The sequence below is a fragment of the Rhinopithecus bieti genome, unplaced genomic scaffold (genome assembly GCF_001698545.2).
Source record: "Rhinopithecus bieti isolate Rb0 unplaced genomic scaffold, ASM169854v2 scaffold_2254, whole genome shotgun sequence".
Classification (NCBI taxonomy): Eukaryota; Metazoa; Chordata; class Mammalia; order Primates; family Cercopithecidae; genus Rhinopithecus; species Rhinopithecus bieti.
In genome coordinates this window covers 813,273-818,101 of record NW_016803982.1, presented here as the reverse complement: position 1 = coordinate 818,101, position 4,829 = coordinate 813,273, and the positions used below count along the sequence as shown (strand labels likewise).

The following is a 4,829-nucleotide window of genomic DNA, read 5'->3' as shown; positions in this document are numbered from 1 at the left end:
TTTTGAGACAAGGTCTTGCTTTGTTGCCTAAGCTGGAGTGCAGTGCTGCAATCACAACTCACTGCATCCTCAACCGCCCAGGCTCAAGTAATGCTCCCACCTCAGCCTCCGCAGGAGCTAGAATGAGACATATGCCACCATGCCCAGCTAATTTTTTAAATTTTTTGTAGAGACAGGGTCTCACTATACTGCTAAGGCTGGTCTTGAACTCCTGGCCTCAAGTGATCTCCTGCCTTGGCCTCCCCAAGTGCTGGGATTACAATTGCGAGCCACTATGCCTGGCACCAAAGAACAATTACATTGACACATTAAAAAAATGAAAAGAACTATACATTATTATATTTTTATTTTTTAAATTTGTAATGATTATGGGTACATAATAGATACATATATTTATGGGGTACATGTGATGTTTTGATACAAACATTTTTGTTTGTTTGTTATGAAATGGAGTCTATGTTGCCAGGTTGGTCTTGATCCTCCCACCTCAGCCTCCTGAGTAGCTGGGATTATAGGCATACACCACCACACCTGGCCATGATCATATTTTAAAGTAAATGATAACAATCACAGCGCAGAAGTTATCAAAGACAAAGGTTAATTTTGATAAAATCATTATATGTCACATAACTGGATTATTTTATTTAACTAAGTGGGAAAAAAATGGGTTTGCCAATGTGCATCCTGTTATTCTTGTAATACCGACTAGATTTGTCAAAATAATAATGAAGTACTGACATACAAATACACCCATCTTAAACATTTTATGTTTCTGGTTTACATTGAACAAGACTGTATTGACTATTGTTTGTTAGGAGAGAGACCCTGCCTCTAAAGACCTTAAGGCCTTAGGGAAATAACACACACATACATGAACTATCCCTATTTTTTATCCTCATACCTTCTTCCTCATACCAAAAAATAAAATAAAATAAACCAACAACAGAAAAATTGTTCAAATCCTAATAATTCTAACTTAGAAATGTCTCACATTCAAGATCTCTCCACTTTTAGTGCAACCACACTATTCCTTTTGTCCTCATGTATCCCATGAACTACTGCAACAATTTCTGGCCGCCTGTTATTTCAAATTCCAGATATATTCCTGAAACAAACAATTAGGTCTTAATGAGTTAAGGTCTCAGTCTTATTCAAAACCCTGTTGACTATACAATAAAAACAGAATTTATAACCTGATACAAAATGTTCTTCGTGGGTTCCTCTTGCCTGTCTTTAAATCGAATCGCCAACTTTTTACCCTGTTTCCAGGGTGGCCTTCCCCATGCTGTCTTCTCACTAGTTCCAAGTTACAGCAGGTTATTTCACAGGCTGGGGTGTTGGGTTTGAGGGTTTTTTTTTTTTTTTTTTTTTTTTTTTTTACTCATTATCTCTCTTTCTCTCCTTCTCTGCCTAAAATAGCCTCATTTGCTTCTTAGTCCTAGAAAATCCAGTCTAAATGTCCCTTCTCCAGTGAAGCCTCCATCAGACTACTTTTTCTGGATCTTAGAAGCAATTCATTTCATTGTTATAGCTCTTGTCACGTTGCATTATAATGTCAATATTGTATCTGTTTCCAGAGCTGTATGAGAAGCTCCACATGGACAGAGATTTGCTCTTATTTTTATATCCTTAGCACTCAGCACAATTCTTGGCACACAGAAGATTCTTACTTAATATGAATAAATGAATAACAAAGTAAATGCTTTACAAGTTTACAGAAGGCAGAATTCAGTGTGTTATGGAGTAATTAGGAATTGCTACACTAACATATATGTAAAATATATGTAAATAAAATGATTGTACATGTCTTAAAGAATAATCACACTTCAACCCTTTTTAATTTCAGACTTTCTTTAAAAAGGATATACTTATACTATCATACATTCTCGTTAATATGCCTTAAGTATGTAGTTGGAAGATGCTTAGGTTCAAGATTCCCTTAAGTTCTTGGGATTAGATAAGTAGGAAGATGTTCTTCTATGTGGATCATTGTCTACTTTTATTTATTGATATTAATTTGTAACAATTATATTTGTAGTATTTTAACGAATGAAGACATTTTAATGCTATAATTTAGCCTTTTCACTTACTACGAAGTATTCATCTCTACTTCATTCAAAAATAGTAATATATTACTTTAGGATAAAACCTGCCCAACATCTAACCCCAAAATTCCTACATAGCATGTAGGTAGGGGTTGTCAGATTCAGAAAAACTAAGAAACCTACAGGATGCTCAGTTAAATTTTAATTTCAGGTAAATAATGAATAAATATAAAAGTCCCATGCAGTCTTTGAGGCATATTTATACTAACAGAAATCTAGTTCTTCATCTGAAATTCCAATTTAAATGGCTGTCCTTTATCTGGCAACTCTACAAAGTAACAGACAAGAAGACTAGCAATGAAGACATGCCAGGAAAGTCTTGGTTGACGTATGCTACTAGAAAGGCTAGCGTTCCTGGTTCCCCAGAGAAAATCAAGGGGCTTCAACCATCCCCTATCCTCTATATCCTTAAAGAGACCCATGCTTACCCATGTGCTGAAGCATTAGGACTTCCAAGAGGAAACTCATTTTGGTAAAGGAACAATCTAAGATCATGTCTCAGAATAGTTTTTTATAAAGGAGCATAAAGATGATGTTCTCTACAGAACTAGCCTCAGGATTTTTTCCTACTACTGTAGGGAAAAAAAAGGAAAATGTATTATCATCGTAGTATGCCCAGCAATGCTGGTATTCTAATGTATCACAAAATTTAAGTCCATGAGCCCTTTCTGTAATGAAGGGGTTACTGTGAAGTTTTATATGTATTATTATTATAAATCCTCATAACATTCCTACAAGATATATGGCATTCTTTCTACTGTAAAAATAGGGAAACTAAGGCTGAAATTAATAATTTGCCCAAGGCTACACCATGAGTAGGAAGGGAGGTGAAACTCAAACACAGCTCTTAGGACCCTAGAACTACTTAAGTATTTACCAGTTATGTCATATGCTGACTTTTAGTAGCCAGGTCCTACTAAAGAACCAAAAGAAATGTAAAGGTGCTCAAAAGAGCTGACATACAGGTGGATGGTCTCAGGACAGATAAGTTCCTAAGCAAGAATACAGGTTTGTGTGTTTGTGCATGTGGTCACATGACGCTTTCTCTGAAAATTCTTCTCTAAAATCAAAGAGCTTTATAAAACCAAGCCTTCACTATTTCACTCAATTATTTCAGTATATTTAAAATTGTCTACAGGGTAAATTACCTTCCTGTGAAGCTAGCACATTTCTAAAGGTGCCTACCTAACTTTTAACCATAAACACTGTAAGGTAAATCTGTAAGGTACATGTAAAAACAAGTCTGCTCATCCCTTATCTGTTTCCCCAGGTTGCAGAAAATGAAATGACCATAATAACTCCAGGACAGAGCAGACTGTTCATCTGAGTCATACCAAATAACTTCATTGCTGCTAAAGTAAAATTTGAAAATGATTGAAGTGATTTTATGATCAGCCTTTTGGAAGTCATTCAGAAGTGCTGCAATGCTACTTCAAAAGAAGATAATTCAAATATAAATGTCACTCTGCAGGGTTGTTTATCAACAGCTGAGTATTAAAATTGGTGAGCTTGATTTGTGTTATTTCATTTAACCAGCTTACAATTTAAACACACTTATAATTAAGTTACTATTTGAATAAATGGAATAAACACAAGTCAAACTTTGGTAGTGAGGTGCTCATCTTCAGAGGAGTTCAATTAGACTGGAAAAATATTTTGCAGAGATTTTGTAGAACAATGGCTCTCTACCTTGAATGTGCACTGGAATCACCTATGGAGTTCTAAGAAAATATCAATGCTTAGGTCTCACCCCTGGAAATTCTTATACAAGTGGGCTGAGATGGGGCCTGAGCACTGGGATTTTTAAACCTCCCCAACTCGTTCTAATATACAGCAAAAGTTGAGAACAACTGCTATCGAAGGAACTCAAGCATTGGATGGAAAGCTGGAATAATGACATTTCAGGATCCTTTCAACTCTGAAAGTCTATGTTTAATTGTACATGTGACCCTACTATGACATCGTACTAGAACAGACCTGAAATGTCTTCAGATATACAAATTAGGAATACATCGTTACAGTCACTCTTCCTAGATGTAGTTTCAAAGTCCAAAGAAGATGTTGCTATTATTTATACTTCTCTTTCAGGTTCTGACTATCTATTGAAGAGACCTTAAAATAAACAATTCAATTATTAAAAATATACTGAGCATCTCCTGTTGGCAAAACACTCCTGTGGGCACTGAACATTTATTAATGAGTCAGCCAGAGTCAGATTTTTTGGAACTTACAATTTAATGGGCACAAATGGTGGTACTACAAAAGTAAGGGGAGTATGTCTGAAGTCTAAGTGCATGATGGTTCATTTAAGTGATTATGTTCAGCTGTGAAGGAGAAAGGCAGGCAGAAGTATGCTTTGTATCAGTGCAAAAGTCCATACCTTATTCATTTTATTGAAGAATAATACAAGTAAAAGTAAATTTTAAAGTTTCAGGTGATATTTCACATATCTTTTAAATATATATCTTACATATAAAAAATATATATGTCAGTAAGCAGATGTGTCAGATTATTTAGCCTCACTAAACATTCACCAAAAGGAATTACATTATACAAAACCAAATCAATTTCTTCTAGCGGTTTTTCAATTAAGGGCTAAAGCAAATTTTTAAGTGATTGAAGAGATATTGGTAGCTTCTGCAATTTTAACTAAATTTCCAATAACTTGAAAGAATTTCATAAAAATACCAGCTGGCTAGTGAATTATGCTGATTCTGCAAGATA

General features: G+C 35.0%; 1 protein-coding gene and 1 long non-coding RNA gene across 6 annotated transcripts in view; one reads left to right on the top strand and one right to left on the bottom strand.

The window, feature by feature from the left end:
• Positions 1 to 3,706, top strand: part of LOC108521740 (uncharacterized) — a 6,614-nt gene extending 2,908 nt beyond the window's left edge. Inside the window, exon 2 of the long non-coding RNA XR_001883269.1 lies at positions 3,376 to 3,706. This is a non-coding gene — a long non-coding RNA (uncharacterized LOC108521740). The remainder of the gene's footprint in view (positions 1 to 3,375) is intronic.
• The window catches only part of FGF14 (fibroblast growth factor 14), a 726,201-nt gene that overhangs the window by 693,687 nt on the left and 27,685 nt on the right, over positions 1 to 4,829 (bottom strand). The window lies entirely within an intron of this gene.